This window comes from Cryptomeria japonica, chromosome 9 (assembly GCF_030272615.1).
Source record: "Cryptomeria japonica chromosome 9, Sugi_1.0, whole genome shotgun sequence".
Lineage (NCBI taxonomy): Eukaryota > Viridiplantae > Streptophyta > Pinopsida > Cupressales > Cupressaceae > Cryptomeria > Cryptomeria japonica.
Genome location: NC_081413.1, coordinates 567,791,151 through 567,811,517, shown reverse-complemented (window position 1 = coordinate 567,811,517; position 20,367 = coordinate 567,791,151).

The window sequence follows — 20,367 nt, the reverse complement described above, 5'->3', positions numbered from 1 at the left end:
TCCTCTTTTTGCAAATGGAGATCTCTATACTTGGGGGAAAGTTTCATCCACTCTATCCTTCCTGCCACATCTCCCCTTATCCCTGATCTACTATCCATCACCCTATTTGCTTCCACGTTTGATCTTGAGGGAGTTAAGGAACTCCATAAGCATCATGCATCCTATTTCTTATCTTATCCATTTCTAACTTCCATCATCCATAATCACCCTTGATATTTCTTATCCTATCCAATCCTATATCCATCCTACCCAAATCCATCCCTTGATCTTGATAAAAAATAAGGGCATAAATTATTAAATATGTTTTCAGAATCCTCTTGACATCTCCATCCTTGTGGACCCAATACTATTCAATGCACCAAGCCATTACCTACATTTCTGTACCAATCCCTTAGCTTAGATAAACATGTGGTCACCTCATGAGATAGTCCTTGGAAACCTGATTAGCTCTAATTTTGTAATAATCCACCTCCATCTTACATCTATCCATTTTCATCCCACTAGTTCCTTCATACATTCATAATGTTCTATACCTTGCTAGACATTGGGGAAAATAAGTATATCTTGTTGGAGAATAAATCATGACACATGTCTTTTACCTCAATCAATGATCTAGACATCTCTCAAAAATTCCAAAAAAAATCAAATAATGTACTTAAAAAATAAAAAAAAATCATTTATGCATTGAAAAAGTCCAAAAAAAATCATAAAAAGTCTTGAAAAAATCCAAAAAAAATAATGTCCTAACAAAATCCAAAAAGTCACGAGTCCTGGAAAAAATCAAAAAACAAAACATCAAATAAACTTTGAAAACCTAAAAACTAGGAAAACAATTAAAAGACCTAAAAATAATCCATCATTCATTATCCTTTGTACAGATAAACATTTGAGCAAACACAACTACAACATCATGTAAAATATTGAGCTTTTACAAATCATGTATCAACAAACAAAATACCAAACTAGCCTACAACTTAGTTGATCAACTGCCTATCAGTTTAAGCATCCTTATCACACAACATGCCTTTACGGATACATCATTCCTAAAACAAGCACCTATCATATATCATGTCCTAACAGATACATCTTTCCCTACAACGAACATCCTATCAAACAATTATCCTATCCAGAAACACTTATCCTTGGCAAGAGGATCAGTATGGTTGTTGACTCATTTAGTCAAGTTAATCATATTTTTTATTGATTTATCTTTATCAATTGGTGACAGGTCATGTTCCTATGCTACTCGAGGATGTACACAAGTGACTAGAGGAGCTGGGAGGGTTCATGATCCTTTTTCTTTATTTGTCATTTGTGGTGTGAACAGATGAAGTTCTCGGGAAATGGTACTTTGGGTGTCTGTGTTATTATGTTCATTCGGCAAGTATCCTCCACAAAAATGAAAGTCAAGGATAAGTATGCTTGTGAGTATCACACATACCTCGACCCTTAGTGCTACACCCAGAATGGAGGGGTTCATTCCTTTTCTGCAATGTGTTTGTCTCTATAATGAGATATCATCTACACCTTGGTTTTTCATACCCTGGAATATAAAGCTCCATTGAAACATAATAAGGCTCAATGATGAAAATGTTGTGCTATAATAAAGACACAATAATTCATGATATTTTCATTTCCTCGTATCAACTATTCTATCAATCAATCAATTCTATTTCCTAACAATATCCACTTCTTACTAATCATTCTTCACTTTCATCATATTTCATCTCTCATCCAATTTTTATCCATCATTTGCCTTATACAGGATGTCTCCTTCTTGAAACCAGACGTTGTCATATATCTTTGGTCTTATACAGGATGTGTCTTTCCTAAAACTAGACGACCATCCATCTTTGTCTTATACAAGGTGTGTCCATCCTAAAACCAAACTTGATCTCTATCCATCAATCCAATCAATCCTATAAATCCATCAATCTACAAATCACTCCAACCATTTATTTTCCCCAATCAAACCCATTCATGTCATCAAGTTAAACATTCTTTCATATTTCATATAAAATTCTTCTCCTTTTGAGACATCATTCATGCCTTTAATGAACACACAATCTCTCGAGGGGGCATCCTAGCTGTTAGGCCCAATATGAAAAGCTAATGTACTGAGAGGGGAGGGGTGAATCAGTACTTCAAATCCTTTTTCCAACAATATCTTTACTGTTATGCATAAACCAAAAACTACTGTAACATAACATAAAGCTAAAACAAATGAGTAACAATCATACATGATTCACTCCATAACACATATATTTTGGTTACACAGAAACTCTTGGTTAGAGAGAAAAACTGCGGTGGGGATGGCACCCACAACTTCACTACTGCAATAATAAAGAGTGCTCGGTTAGAGCTACATATTTAGCTATTTCTGATAGCTTACCCTATTAGGAGTAACAAGATCTGTTAGATCTACCTTGCTAAAGGATTTTACAACACTATATATATGTTGCACCTGGTTAGAGGATTTATAATTTATAGACTTGATTAGAGTCTTTTACCCTGTTAAAGGTTTCTCTTACAACTTCAAAATATTACAATAAGATTTTACAAATATTTGCAACTTTACATCTGAAATGCTGTAGTAGATTCTATGTGCTCAAAATAAGATTACCTTGCCTATAGCATACCTCGATAACTCATAAAGTAACTCGGTAAATCCTTCTGTTTACTCTATTCCTCGATTGTTCTCTGATAACCTTCTCGATGACCTTTGTGTCTCTGTAACAGTCATAATACTCTGTGATTTTTCATGTATCACATAAGTCTTGCTTCATACACATATGCACACACATATGCCAACAACAATGGATTTCTGTACTTCCTCTATCATTTTAGCAGTTAGCTCCTTGTCTTTTAGTTTGCTCAAGTATTTGGATGCATCTACTCCAGATGTCTCAATCTGATTTAGGAGTTCATCCAATTGAATATGGATGGCTGCATCAGTTGATACTGTAGCTGAAGGTAGCATATCTAATAGTAGGGTCTTTACCTTCTGAAGTACTTTATTCTTCTTTTGTATGGCCAGTTGCTTCTCCTATTCGGCCTTTGCTTTGCACAGTTTACCAAATTCAGTGAGTGCTTGCCCTTTCAATTTGGAGATGTCTACATTGGGCAACACAATCGGTTTTGATAAATCAATTTTGAAACTATGCTTTTTCAACTTCTTTTCTTTACCTTTCACCGGGTGAACCACTACAATAGCTTGAGAGGCTTGAGGACCCTCGGTAGGTTGCTCGGTAGAGATAACACTTTGGTCGGTTACTTTAGCCTCAGTAGTGTCCTTCGGTGTCTCGGTGCTTGGTGTCTCAGCTGTAACATTGTTCGTGCTAGAAGGTGCTTGAGAGGTTTGTTCTTGTGAAGTACCTTCTGCTGTAGACTTTTGACCTTCGGTGCCTTCACCTATATCCTGAGGAGCTTCGGTTGTAGCAGGTTGATTGATCAGTGGGTAAGGCTGAACTTGTTCCAAAACAGATTCACTGGAGACAAGTTTTGCATAAGCATTGCCTTCTATCATTTCTTGTTCGGGTGCCTCTGCATCCATGATATCTTCATCTATTTGAATGGTGTCAACAGGGTCTTGCTCGATGACATCAGGCTCTTGGTCGGTGACATCAGGCTCTTGGTCGGTGACATCAACTATTTCCATTGTAGATTGTTCACCAGCATTCTTTCTTCGAAAGATGGTCTTCCATTGCTCTTTTGTTTCCTTCTCCACTTCTATATACAGGCCATTCATCAATTTCAAGGCCTTTTGTTTTACTGTAAATTGTGTTTGGCTGTTTGTCAGATGTTCTTTTATTTCATCAACTGACATATCAGGAAAGAGATGCACCAAACTTCTTTCTCTGATTTGTTTCTCCGAGTCTAGGGCATATTGCCATCTGGTTTCAATATGTGCATATAATTCCTTAGGAATGGAATTACATACTTCTAATGGGACCACTTGGAATTTGAGAAGTGTGCAAATGACAGCTTCTTCAATTTGCCTCTTTTCATCAGCAGATCTGGATTCATATTTGACAAATCTGAATCCACCAAATCCACCATATTCCTTTAGATTATTACAAAAATTTTCTACACTATGTACATCTACCTTCTTGCTTTTCACAATCTGAAATTTATTTGCATCTTCAGATTTGGTATCACTCGACTCTTTTGGCAAAATGAGTCTCTGAGTAGATTTCTTGTAAGTTCTAGTTACCTTAGGAATGACAATAGTCTTTTGTTTCTTACTCGGTGATGCAACAGATGCCCTTGTGTTAGGTCTCTTTGTTGGAGGGATCGGTAGGGCCATTGAAGTGTCCTGTTTCTTTCTCTTCAACACTTTTCCCTTAGGCAATTCGATGCTAAGTGTTATGGCTGCTACTTGGGCTTTTGTCTCCTCTTCGGTGATGGCTAGAACTCCTTTGACAGGTGTGGAGGAAGACTCTTCTCCAAATTCTAAGTTAATGCCTTAATCATCTTTGTAGCTTTTCTTGTAGCCTTAGGTACTACAATGCTCATTTTTACTTTTTCCTTCACCTCTTCATAGGTTCCATACCTCAGCTCGGTAGTATGCCTTGGCAATGATAGATAGGCATCAATTTGTTGTTGTGTGATATCAAAATCAATCTCGTAACCCATAGGTGACAAAGATTGAGTCCTCAGTTCCACAACATTCACATAACAGTAATCGGTGTCGACCTCATAACATATTTCATCTTTGTATTTTTCTACCAATTGTGGTGGAATCCGGTACCTGTTATGCATTTTCTCTTGGAACTTGCTGAAGTAATCATCCATTATATCATTAAAGTTATCACCTAACTTCTTGATGAAGTCATTGATCTGATGGGTGATTGGTCAGTGTAGTTACCAAACAACTTTACCAATTGTTGGAAAAAACTTCTCAAAGTAGAAAAACATACATACAAGTAGTGATCCAAATTTTAGAGTATTTGCCGAGTTGTTCTTCTTCGGCTTCCTGATTGTGTTCAGATTTTCAAACAAGTTCTTCAACAATACTTCACACAAGTCAATTTTCATGCCTTTCTTAACAATTTTGTATGCTAAGTCCACTGCTCTACAGGGTACACTGTTTTCCCTTGCCGATTGGAAGAAACAGTAACCAATTACTCTAATGGCAAATTTGAGTTCAGGATCAGTGACATTGTTCAACTTCAGACCTCTGCAATCCGATTCAACTCCAGTCAAACTGATCAATTCCTTCTGTGATATCATTTTTTGTGCTCAAGCATGATCATAGATAGGATAACCGGTGATCAGATGAATGATTTCTTTAGTGATCTTAAACTGTTGCTCTTGTAGCCACATGAAATCATCATGCACTCAACTTAGTACAAACTTGACCCACTGGGGTTTGAACACATGGGGATAGGTTAGGGCTTTAGTCAATCCCTTGATTTTGATATGCTCATACTTGCTATCCATTTTACCATATGTGCACAATTAATCATATGCATCTTTGATCTCAACATGACCGAGTTCTTCAACATGGCATTTTGTGAAGAATCTCACATCCTCGACTAACAAGACTCGATCTAGGATGAGTGAAAAGGCAGTTTTGTCATCCGGTTCAAATGCAATTTTGGGAGTTAAAGAGTATTTTAGTGAGGGCTTTTCTACATTTGTGACAACAATGGGGTCTTGGATCTTAGGTGCCATTTTGATTTCAGATAAAAATTGACACAGGAACCTTAGGGTTTGAGAACTTAACAAACGACAGACGATTCACACTCAACAGATAATAACAACTTAATGAGTTCGGTAAACCAGCTTAACAATGCGATGAGATTCGATGTAAATACCTTAGATTTTGCTTTGAAGATGGTTTGATCGCCTTGATTCACTCTGCTCTGCTTCTCGAAAACTTGGTGAATGAAAATGATCACGAAAAACCTTTTAAGTACTCAAAAATACCTTATCGGGCTCCGTGCAAGTTAGGTCAAAGACATTAAATGCACTCGGTTCACTTAACTTTCTTTCCCTTTTTTTTGCGCTTTAACCGAGTAACTAGATTTCCTTCATATACCGACTTGACAGGCTTCCTGAATTCATCGACTTAACAGTTTTCCTGTAAAGTGCTCCAAAAGACTTTGATAGAATTTCAAACTTACTACTACATCTTACTATGCAGATTTTGAATTCAGTACATACTAAAATAGGAACTGTTTAAGATTTAACCTTGTGAGAATGCAGTCCCTTCATACCTTTACCGATTAATTTGGAGTGGGAGCACCTAACTCGGTAGGTAAGGTGCTTTCTTTATTTGACACAATTTCCTTCTTTCTCCAAATCATCTTAAATTTCTCTTTTATTTCCTCAGTGTCTTCTCTAGGTTGATCTCTGCAATCTCCAGCCAAGTGTCCAACTTTGTGACAATGAATACATGCCATACCAAGATTTCTCCATGATCTTCTGTTATTCATTCCAAACCTTATAAAGCAGTTGGCACTTATATGTCCATATCTTCCACAACATTCACACCATATCCTTGTATTGTAATCCCATGGTATTGCAGAATATTGTCGGTAAGGATTTGTGTGAGTTCGGTAACCTCTAGTTTTTGCTCGATGTGCAGACCACATGTGGTTCTTTTGCTTAAACCAACACTTCTCGGTACTATGTCCATATCTATTGCAGTTTTTACAAAACCCTTTGAATTTTGCCTTCTGATAATTGTTAACAGACTTTGTCCTACATTGATTAGATGTGTGACCATATTTATTGCAATTGTAACAATAACCATTGGTCTTAGTGGTATTCGGTTGCTTACCTTTTCTGATTTGACACATGTTGGCAGTATGACCTTGATTTCCATAGCAGTAGCAAATAGGCTTCTTCCTTTTGATGTTATTCCTTTTTCCAGCTTGTTTTGATGATTCTCCTCTCTCGGTAGTGTAGATTCCCTTCTCGGTAGAGTCTTTTCCTTTGTAACTGAGTCCTCCTTCTTTGTAGGGTCATCTTGTGTTCAGTTGCTCATCCAACATATTTGATGCTTCATAACTCTTCTTCAGTGTTTCCTTGGATTTCTTCTCTGTTTCAAGTTCATTACTCAACCTTGATACTTCAAGTTTCAATGCTTGATTCTCATCATCTTTCAGATTTGCTTCATGATGTGTATAACCTAGTTGATCTGTCAGATTTTGTTGAATCCCAGTCAACCTAATGATTTCATCATCCTTATTAGATACTAAAGCTGCAAGTTGTTGTTTCTCTCTTTCTAGATCTCTTAGTTTGTCCTCGGTTGTCCTCAATGCATCAAGATTTTCAGTCATCTGTGTGCTGAAATGTTCATGTTCTCTTTTCATTGCTTTTAGTTGATTAGCCAGTGCCTTGTTCTTTTCTTTCAATTGTCCAATCATTTTTTCAATCTCTTCAGACATACTGTTCTCAGATGATGTCTCAATTTGTTCCACTAACTCTTGAGAGTCCTGTAAATCATCAGATAATCTTCTTCTCACTTTCAAAGATTTTTGCATTTGCCTTTGCATGTCTGTAATCACTTGATTAGAATGATCCAATTCTTCTTGCAGATACACAATCCTTCAAGATTGTTTGTAGCCTTCCATTGATAAGATCTTTCTCTTTAGACAGTTAAACCCTTTTCCAAGATTCAAGCTCTGATACCAATTGTTAGGCCCAATATGGAAAGCTAATGTACTGAGATGGGAGGGGTGAATCAATACTTCAAATCCTTTTTCCAACAATATCTTTACTATTATGCATAAACCAAAAACTATTGTAACATAACATAAAGCTAAAACAAATGAGTAACAATCATACATGATTCACTCCATAACACATATATTTTGGTTACACAAAAACTCTTGGTTAGAGAGAAAAACTACGATGGGGATGGCACCCACAACTTCACTACTGCAATAATAAAGAGTGCTCGGTTAGAGCTACATATTTAGCTATTTCTGATAGCTTACCCTATTAGGAGTTACAAGATCTGTTAGATCTACCTTGCTAAAGGATTTTACAACACTATATATATGCTGCACTTGGTTAGAGGATTTATAATTTATAGACTTGATTAGAGTCTTTTACCCAGTTAAAGGTTTCTCTTACAACTTCAAAATATTACAATAAGAATTTACAAATATCTGCAACTTTACATCTGAAATGTTGTAGCAGATTCTATGTGCTCAAAATAAGATTACCTTGCCTATAGCATACCTCAGTAACTCATAAAGTAACTCGGTAAACCCTTCTGTTTACTCTGTTCCTCGACTGTTCTCTGATAACCTTCTCGGTGACCTCTGTGTCTCTGTAACAGTCATAATACTCTGTGATTTTTCATGTATCATATAAGTCTTGCTTCATACACATATGCACACACATTTCTCACATTCACATATATATCTAACCCTAAATTCATGCTGTATAAATAGACTTCTTATGTCGGTGATCTGATTCATTGCTTCGATCTTACAAACATGATTTCTCGAATAAATAACCATGCAAAATATTTCATTGGTTAGATGACCTCAAAATTATACAAAATCTGTATGTGCAATTTCCAATGTGATAACGGTTCTGTGTGCCTCGATCTTGTAACACATTTTCATATGTGTGTCCAGGTTCAATGAATCTAGTAACATGTTTCACTCGGTGTATATCAACTCGGTGTATTATCTTTACTGCTCGGTAGACATGAAATAACACTCGATAGACAGCTTGGTGTATACTGGGCTTTGTGACTGTTTTCCTTCTGTAACCGACTAGACTGTTCATACCGACTAAATATTTCGGTAGTGGTAACTGACTAGAGTATATAGAATGACTTTGTATATAAAACTAATGGCAATTTGATAAGTAGTAACACTAGCTACCTCCATCTCTCAACATACTAGGGCATATGAATCAGTTGTTTCCAGATTAGATTGTGTGTAAATTCATGCATCAACATTTTGAATCACACTCCATGATCCATCATTGGGATGATAATAGCTAGAGAGCATGGAGAGATGAAAAATGAACAAGCAACAGACTAGGGTTGCTAAAAAGGAGGAGGGATGAGGCACAAAGATCTAGGAGGGAAGGATGACAGGACCAAGAAAAAATTAATTAAAAAAAATAAGAAGAAGTAAAGAGAAACAATAAAAAATAAACAAGTCAAAAGAACAAACTAAAAACAAGAAAAACAATCATAAAAAGGAGACAAGAAAGCACCAAGTTAAAAAATAAGAAAATAAAGTACACAAATATAACAAAAACAAGCAAGAAAAAAAAATACAACATAAATAAGAAGGTAAAAAAAAAAACACACCCACACCCACACACAAACACACACACACACACATACACACACACACACATATACATATACATATGTGTGTGTGTATTAGCATTAGCATGCTCATAGGGTGTGGGTCGAAATCCGAAGGGATAGACTGCTTACTTTGCAACCTCGACTTGCATGTATAAAACGTGACCATTCTGTCGAGTTGAGATCAAACAATAATCCATATATGATGGATTCCTAAAATCCTCGAGCGAAGCAGTACTTTAAGAAATCATATAGGTGTAGCTTCCCCATATATATGTAAATGTAAATGTATATGTATATGTATGTACGTATATATGTATGTATGTATGTATGTATATATGAATATGTATATATAAATGTATATATATACACATATATATGTATATTTATATATGTATATGTATATATATATGTATGTATATATGTATATGTATATGTATATATGTATATGTATATATGTGTATATGTGTATATACATATACATACATATACATATACATATGCATATACATATATATGTATGTATATATGTATATGTATATACACATATACACATATATACATATACATATATACATACATATACATATACATATGCATATACATATACATATACATATATACATACATATATATATATGTACAATACATGTATATGTATACATATATGTGTATGTATATATGTATATGTATATATATACACATATATACATATACATATACATATACATATACATATACATATACATATACATATACATATACATACATACACACATACACACATACACACATATATACACACACACACACATGCACACACATACATATATACACATCTGTATACATATACATATACATATACATATACATATACATATACATATACATATACATATATGTATATATGTACACACACACACACACACACACACACACACACACACACACACACACACACACACACACACACACACATACATATTGATGCAGGAGCATCCCTAATTCTTGACAATCTTGCATCAACCAAAAACATTTTCTTTCAGTTTGTTCCTGTTTTGCAGTTTCAACATTTCATTCTGTGTTTCTTTGCATTTGGTCACCGGATCTTGTGGAGCTATATTTTGATTGTGGACATGTTCATTTACCTGGTCCTAAGTCGACAGGATGTTTAGATCTTTTTCTGACAAGTTATCACTTCCTGAATCTGAGACAGTTTTATGGCTTAGAACACCGGAACTGCTTGGACCTATTTGGCTATTGACGGATCTTGTGAATCACTTCCATAGCTTGCGAAGATTAAATTTGTTGTTTCCAATGTTCCTTGGCGTGTGGTCAACCTTCCCTTAGGTCTGCACTTCATTCTATGATTTTTTTGGAGAGATCTCTTTGGCGGAGGCCGATCTTGTTGTTTTACACATTTCATTTTGTTCATCGATATTTGTTCCATCTTTGGTCGATGCGGATCACTCTTGATCATATAAATCAATGTAATCAAGCATGCAGTAACTAGGTATTAAAACATAGAAGAATAATCCTGAGGTTAGGAGGTCCGGAGTTGGCTCGCATTCTTGCTCGAGCCAGAATGTGGCATAACACGCATATTTTGTACTCAAGCATGTAAGCTGGATCTTATGAGCCCGCATGTCATCGGAAGTTTATAACAAGTTTTCATGATATAATATAGTTTGTTTCGACATTTCCTCCATCACATTGAGTTGTTTCTATTGTGTAACTCTTGTTGCACGGTCCAGACTGTTCTCTTTGAGGACCCTCCCACCGTGACTGCACCAAGTGGTATTAGAGAGAGATTTCATTCCGAAAATTGTGTTGTCTTGTAAGATTTTGTTGTAGGGTGGCGGATTGCGGATCCGACCTATAGTTGTAGAGGACTTGCGTGAAGATGACATGGAGAGGAAATAGAAATGGTGGAGCGCATGAACTGCAGACCCTATTGTGATGGAAATATTGAGAGGAATTGCATCCTGATTAGAAGTTGTTAAAATGGCCTAGAGAAGAGGTCGATATGTTGAATATGTGAGTGATGATGAGGAAGAAGTAGCTAGAGAACAAGGAGCAAATCCACCGACAAAAGATCCAGATGAAGTAAGGTTTATAAGAGCATTGTCTAGAGTGAATACCGAACCACATTTTACCCCACCAGATTATGATGTAAAGTTGGATTCAGATGAATTGTTGGATTGGATCACAGAAATGGAAAAGTATTTTGATTTTGAAGGCACCAGGAAAGATAGAAATGTGAGATATGCTTGCACTAAGTTGAAAGGTCATGCATCTCTTTGGTGGGAACATTTGCAGGTAGATAGACAGAGAAGAGGCAAAGAGAAGATCAAATCTTAGGAGTGGATGGTCAGTAAGTTGAAATCAAATTTTATGCCAGTTGATTACCAAGTGAATCTATTTCAGAAGTTATAGAACCTGAAGCAAAAGGAATCTAGTGTGAAGGAGCATACCAAAGAATTCTACAAGTTGAATATCAAATCCAGACATACTGATGATGAGATTGAACAAATTTCCAGGTATTTAAATGGGTTGTCAATGTCTATACAAGATGAAATCAGTCTAATCAAGTTGCACAGTGTTGAGGAAGCCTATCAATATGCCCTGAAGGGAGAAGAAAAGTTGAACAAAAGACATGATAAAAAATAGAGAGGTAGAGGTGGAAGGTTTTCTGGAGGAATATTTCAAGGATGAAGGAGCTATTCCAGAGGAAGAGGACCCTGTGCAGATTAGAACAAAGAAAATGAGGTTAGTAGAGATGGTAGTTCATACTTGAGGGATAAAATAAACTTTTACCAGAGAAGAGAACCTAATGGATACCAGAATGAGGGTTATGGAAAGGAAGATAGAAGACAAGATAAAAGAGTGTTTAGAGGAACCTGCTTTAAGTGTGAAGGAGAAGGAAATCATGATTTTGAATGTAAGAAGTCTGAGAACACTAGGAGAGCAACATTGGTGGAAGAAGACCATACCAGATTAGCTAATAAACCGAAAGATGGAGAATTGTTGGTGATGAGGAGAACCTTGTGTCATACCGGAGAGGATGAAGAGGCCTTACAGAGGAGGAATTTGTTCAAGACAAGATGTAAAGTATTCAGTAAGTGTTGTAAAGTTATAATTGATAGTGGTAGTTCAGATAAACTTGTTTTAGAGGAGATGGTAAATAAGTTGAATTTGGAGAGATTAAAGCACCCTAAGCCTTGTTAGATAGCATGGATTCAGGATGATCATAAGATACTAGCAAGTGAACAATGTTTGGTGAAATTGAAGATTGGATGTTATCATGATGAATTTTGGTGTGATATTATGCCTGTGGATATATGTCATATCTTGTTGGGTAGACCTTGGCGGTATGACAGACAAGCAATACATGATGGGAGAAAGAACATATACACTATTGTTGTAAATGGGATGAAGAAGACCTTGTTGCCCTTGGAGGAGCCTTCGAAGAGTGAAGTTTGTACAACTGCTAGAATTTGTTTGGTGGATCGAAGGAAATTCCTAGATGGGATGAGACATGAGAATGTGTGTTTCACCTTGGTTCCTAAGAAGACTGACAATTCAGAGCATGAAGAAGAACCAGAGGAGATAAAGGAGATGCTAACAGAATATGGAGACATCATTTTAGATAATGTACCTGATGGATTACCGCCTGTGAGAAGTATCGGTCATTGCATGAACTTGATTCTCGGAGCTAGTTTTCCTAATAAAGCAACACATCATATGACACCGATGGAGAATAAGGAGTTGAATAAACAAGTGCAGGATTTGTTGAAGAAATGTTTGATTAGAGAAAGATTGAGTCCTTGTGCAACGCCAACAATGTTAGCACCTAAGAAGAATGGAGAATGGAGGATGCGTGTTGACTCTAGAGCAATACACAAGATCACAGTGAAGTACCAATTTCCTTTGCCTAGGATGGATAGATGACATAATGGATTGTTTGAGTGGAGCTAAATACTACACAAAGATAGACTTGAAGAGTGGATACCATCAGATTAGAATCAAAGAAGGAGACAAGTGGAAGACAACATTCATGACAAATAAAGGACTGTATGAATGGTTGGTGATGCCTTTTGGATTGACTAATGCACCGAGTACTTTCATCAAGTTGATGAATGAGGTATTAAAGAAACTCTTGGGTAATTTTGTTATTGTGTATTTGGATGACATTTTTATTTTCAGTAAGACAAAGGAAGAACATATGTTGCATTTGAGACAAGTTTTGCAAAGGTTGAGAGAGGAGAAATTGTTGATAAACATTAAGAAGTGTAGTTTCGTGAAGATAGAATTAGTCTATTTGGGATTTGTGATATATGTGGATGGATTGAAGATGGATTCTGAGAAGGTAAGATCAATTGTTGAATGACCTACACTGAAAAGAATTGGAGAGGTTAGATCATTTCATGGATTGGTTAGTTTCTACCAGAAGTTTATCATAAATTTTAGTTCAGTTTGTATCCCTATGACTGAAGCAAAGAGAGGAGATAGGAATGATTTAAAGTGGACAACCAGAGCAAATAAGAGCTATGAATTGTTGAAGCAACCTGTGTTGGCTTTACCGGATTTTAACTAAGTATTTCAAGTGGACTGTGATGCAAGTGGGAATATGGTGGGAATGCAATTGGAGCAGTGTTGAGTCAGGAAGGAAGACTGATAGCTTATTTCAGTGAGAAGTTGAATGATGCAAGGAGGAGATATTCAGTGTATGATCAGGAATTCTATGTGATAGTTCAATAATTGAAGAAGTGGAGACATTACATGTTGCCTAAGGAGTTTGTGTTGTATATAGATCATCAAGATTTGCAATATTTGAACAATCAGAGTAAGTTGAATCAGAGACACATGAGATGGGTAGAGTTCTTGCAGATTTATACCTTTGTTTTGAATCATAGGAGTGGAAAGTCAAAAAATTTTGTTGATGCCTTGAGTAGAAGGAGGAACTTGATGGTAGAGATGAGAGTGGAGGTATTAGGTTTTTAGGAATTGAAGAACTTGTATGAGGAAGACCCTGATTTTGCAGAACCTTGGAAAGCTTGTAAGGAACCGGTTATGGTGGACAAAAGTAAGTGGTTGGATTATTTTATTCAGGATGAGATGTTTTTTAGAGGAGTTCAGTTGTGTATACCTAGGATTTCTATGAGGGAGAATCTGATAAAGGAGAATCATAGTGGAGGGTTTGTCAAATACTTTGGTGTTGACAAGACAGTGGCATTGATTAGTGAGAATTACTTTTGGCCTCAAATTTATAAGGATGTTAGGAAATTTGTGCAGAGCTATAGGATTTGTCAATTGCAAAAGGTAGTAGTCAGGATGTTGGATTGTATAAGCCTTTGACAGTCCCAGAGAGACCTTGGGAGGACATAAGTATGGATTTTATACTTGGATTACCTAAGACATAGAGGGGAAATGATTCTATATTTGTGGTTACGAATATATTCTCAAATATGGCACATTTCATACCTTGTAAAAAGACAATAGATGTAGTACATGTTGTAGACCTATTTTTCAAGGAAGTGGTGAGATTACATGGATTACCTAAGTGCATAGTTTCAGACAGAGACACTAAGTTTGTTGGATATTTTTGGATGACACTTTGGAAGAAGATGAAGACAAATTTGAAGTTCAGCTCTACTTTTCACCCATAGACTGATGGAAAACTAGAGGTAGTGAATATGAGTCTGGAAAATTTGTTGAGATGCTTAGTTGGAGAGAAAACCAGAAGTAGGGACTTGATTCTTGCACAAGCAAAATTTGCCTACAATAATTCAGTGAATAGGAGTACCGGGAGAACACCTTTGGAGATTGTTACCGGAGCACACCCTAGAGGCATATTAGAGTTGAGATACATTAGTAATGAAGACAAAAGGAGTGTAGAAGTAGAAGAATTTGTAGAGCATATGAAGACAATGCATACTCAGGTTAAACAACATTTGGAAGACATGAACAATAAGTATAAGGAGAAAGCAGATGAGAAGAGGAGACATAAAGAATTTGAAGTGGGAGATGAAGTGATGGTGTATATAAGAAAATAGAGATTTCCACTTGGAACTTATAATAAGTTGAAGATGAGGAAGTTTGGACCTTGTAAGATCTTGAGGAAATTCAGTTTTGAAAATACATATGAAGTGGAGTTACCAGATGTTTGGGTATTTCACCTATATTCAACATTGCAGATCTACACCAGTATCATGAGACAAAATTCAGTGAGGACAATGTTGTAGACTTGGAGATGTAGATACCTTAGAGGGAACCAGATCAGATTGAAGACATTTTGGATAGTAGGATTGGACGTAGCACCCAGAGCAATCAGTACAAAGAGTATGTTGTGAAATGAAAGGACATACCAGTTGAAGAAGATTCATCATGGATTTCTCAAGCAATAGTAGACCAACTTCATTTCCTCTGACACTAGCAAAGTGAGGGACTCACTTTTTCAACAACCTCAGATGTCTGATGCAAGAGCATCCTTGGTTCTTGGCAATTTTAAAACATTTTCTTTCAGTTTGTTCTTGTTTTGTAGTTTCAAAATTTCATTCTGCATTTCTTTGAATTTGGTAATCAGATCTTGCGGAGCTGGATTTTGATTGTGGACATGTTCACTTACCTTATCCTAAGTCTACAGGACATTTGGATCTTTTTCAAACAAGTTATCACTTCCAGAATCTGAGACAATTTTTTGGCTTAGAACACTGGAACCACTTGGACCTATTTGGCCATTGGCACATCTTGCGGATCACTTCCATAGCTTGTGGAGCTTCAATTTGTTGTTTCCAATGTTCCTTGGCATGTGGTCGACATTCCATTAGGTCTGCACTTCATTCTATGATTTTTCTGGAGGGATCTCTTTGGCAGAGGTCGACCTTGCTGTTTTACATGTTTCATTCTATTCATCGACATTTGTTCCATCTTGGGCCTACGCAGATCACTCTCGATCATATAAATTAATGTAATAAAGCATGTAGTAACCAATTATTAGAACATAGAAGAATAATCCTAAGCTTAGGAGGTCCGAAGTTGGCTTGCATTCTTGCTTGAGCCTGAATGTGGCAAAACACTCATGTTTCGTACTCAGGCTTGCGAGCTGAATCTTGTGAGAATGCATGTTGTCAACAATTTGTAATAGATTTTTATGATATAATAGTTTGTTTTTGCATTTCCTCCATCACGTTGAGTTGTTTCTATTGTGTAACTCTTGCTGCACGGTCCAGACTATTCTCTTTGAGGACCCTCCCACTGTGGTTGCACCACATATATATACACAAATATATATTCATATACATACATATACATCTATGTACACACACACATACAAATACATATACATATACATATACGTGAGAGCCAAAAGAACACAAATAACAAAAAAAAAATGAGAGAACAACTCTATGTGTGTGTGTTTATGTATAGTTATATGTATATGGGTATATATATGTATATGTATATATACTTATATATACATATACATAAATACATGTGAATGCATGCAAAATGTTATAAATGGAATATGCATAAACTTAGCCTATTCAAACAAACACATGCAAACCTCACAATGATAAATAGCTTGATATGTTGATAATTGGCTGGGGATGTGGTTGCTCATTGATCCAGCAACATGATGACATGAAAAGGATGATTTAATGATGAAATAAACATCATAATGATAGACTATGAAGAGATGGTTAAAATGAGTGAGGAGGCCTCAATTTATAGATTTTCAAATTTGGGATGGACGATGGAGATCAAAAGATGATGAAGGGCCAGGATTGAATGTGAGAGGAGAGGATAAGTGGGAGATCTAAGAGATTTAGCCATAATTATATTCTTTGACTCCACACTCCTCAAGGACATGGGGAAGAGGGACAAAGGACATTGGGAAGTGAAACAAGGAATTAAAAATTCCTTGGGAAGGACAGAGGGAATTAAAAATTCCTTGGAAATGGGGAGTCTTGGAAGAATAAAGGATAAAAGGAATTAAAAATTATTTGGGAAGAGGGGACATGGGGAGATTCAAGGAATTCAAAATTCCTTGGATAGACAAAAGTGGGTGACATTTAAAGTTGGGAGATGAGATGAGAAAGCAATTTATGACACGTGGTTGACTTATTCCTAATATTGAAGATTAGGAATGTGCAAGTGGAATTATTATACTACTTCTATGGGTATACATTTCTCTAATATAGGTTATTTTGTATAAGTACAATTTTTGATCTCATTTTTTATAATTAAAAAATGGCATCCAAACTTTAGGTTCTCTTTTATTGATATGCAAATATGAATTGGTATACAAAATTTGGTCTCATTTTTATAGTTATACATTAGTATCAATCTTTTGGAATATTGTTATAGATGTAGATATTGTTGGTGTTAATAAGGTGTTTTACCTAACCAAATCACCATTAGGTTCTATTCACATGTTAAGTTTACTTAGGTCCTATGAATATTCTTAAAAGTTTTAGTTGTCACGTGATCTTATATTATCTTATCCTAAAATTTACTTGTTGTGTCCTAGGTCAATTAACATTTATCATGTTAGTTGTCTCATATCATAGGATTAAGACACATGTCACACTCTTGTCTAATCTTATCTCTCTACCTTCCTTATATAAGAAAGTCATCATATGTAAATTATCAATTCAATCTAATTCATTGTCCCCATAATCAAGCATTATTTTTCTCTTTCTACTCTCTTGTGGAAAGCATATTTTGGTTTCGCAGGTGATCTTGGAAGCTTTGGTCTATTAGTGACTCTAACATGGTATCAAAGCTTTATATTTGCAAGCCCCTTCTCAAATATAGGAGGTATTTGAGATTAAGCTCTTTTTAGGTGCATTTTGGTGAAAATTGGACCTCACCATTAAATTTAGAACATTTGAGAAAGTTAATTTTTCTTTTTGTTTCATCCAAGTTGGACATAAGAGGCTAGATTTATAAGGGTTTCAAGTTGAGAAGTGGTTGCTAGATCCAAAAGTAACTACATTTTTTTAGCACTTTGTCCCACAATAAACACTTCCATCATGTTTAGAAGGCCCCAGAACCCTAATATTGTCAAAATCAAAGGCTTTTACACCAGGCCTTCAAAGGATTTTTTCAGCTTATTTCCATTAATGTATATGTACAATTGTATACTACAAATCTATATGATATGTACATTGTCCCAAGAGGGTATTGATAGAATCTATATTTCGTGAAATATTCTCTCTTTGGAATCAACATCTAAGTGGCATAGTCTCCCTTTGTGTCACTCGAGTATGGGGTCTATGCAAATATCACACTAGCATCACATGTCTGCATCAATTAGTCAAATCCATTGAGGTAGGAATTTGATTTTTTAATATTAAATTTTTTTATTTTTTAAAATTATGTGTTTTAAGGACCTAGTTGGTTGTTTGTATAACAAGAGGTCTCATGCTAAGCACTAGGGATTAATCCTCAAGCAGTGTGATGTAACCTATTGCTCCTAAGAACGATCTCCACTAGTGCCATGCCACCAACCAATCACTCCATGAGTTGTGCTAGTTTATTTAAAATTATATAATGTCTTATGCTAGTGAGTGGTCATGTTGGATCCTACACTTGGCCCAAGGGGTCAAATTTAGTCCTCATATGCCCAAATAGGGAACTTTTTTCAAATTTGCATAACTTTCAATCCAAGAGGTCAATTTTTGAAAATGATATATTGCTAGAAAGTTGTTTCAACACATTTCATATTGAAGTAGGTTATTTTTTTAGATTTTTAAGTTTTATGTTTGTTTTTGTTTGTTGAAGGTAGATTTATTTTTTAGCTTATCAGCTCATAAGTTCTTGTTTTGATCTCCAATTTTTGCCATTCTTGTGACATCAAAAAGGCATTTAGGAGCTCGTCGTATCTAAGATTTGTTCCTAATACTCAAAATTTTAGTTTAAAATTTGATTTAGTACTCTAGCGTATCCTTTTATAGATTTATGAGAAAGTGGAATTTTCTCTTCAACAAAGGGGTCATTTGCTTTTATTGTGAGGGGTAAATTTTGTTCATCTATTATATTCTATGTTTTCATTATGTATTTTCCAAAGGTTGTTTTTATTACTCGATATAACTATGATGAATGGAAATCCTAAATGTGGGTGTTACTGCTCAAATAAAGTTAAAATGGATCACATTTGACATAGATCCATAACCTATGATTGCTATAGAAAGAAGAAAATGGCTTGATGGGAGTGATGAACCCCTAGGTACTTTAATTTTTTCTATTTCTCTAGATCTTTAGTACCATATTACATCTCTGATGCAGAGCATCATGAAAAACCCTTCAAGAACCCCAAATCAACATCGAGTTCCAATCTTAACACAACATCTTCACTTGTATTAGAGGCATAATATAGTCATAATCATCATTCTCCAATCCAAAACAATATTAATATCAACCAACCAATCCAATATCAAATCCATCATATCATTTTATAACCCTTTGAACATTAATCAAGACCAAAACAATGCATTATGCTGCCCCAGTTAATGACAGCCTGATATACCCGTACTCAGTTATTAATAACTTTTTAACCCGCAAATATTTTGAAGATCTCTTCAGAGAAGCTGTAGAAAACTAGGTTTATAAAATCATATAAAAAATTGAAAATGATCCAACAGTTCATTTGAAAGTTATTCCCTCTGCACCGAGACCTTTTTGATTGTTACAGAAAAAACAAGAAATGTGCATACCCAGTCCGCCTAGGGCATCAAATATCTCATGAAATACTTAACCAATCACATTGAAACTGAATTCATTTGAAAGATAATTCAACCCTATATCAAACACCAAATTTACAACAATTTCCAATGGTTCATTCAAAATATTTTAGTGAAACTCTCCACAAACTCCAATCTGGAGGGTTTTTTGATAGTTTTCACCAAATCTTGCACAACTTGCTTCAAACTGATTGAAATTAAATGAAACCAAAGGGAAAAAAAATTTAACTCATGCCATTATCATATCCAATACATTTACAATTTATACAAATGATTTTTCATAAAGAAAAATGTGAATGATCAGACTGCAATACCTAGAAAACAATGTGG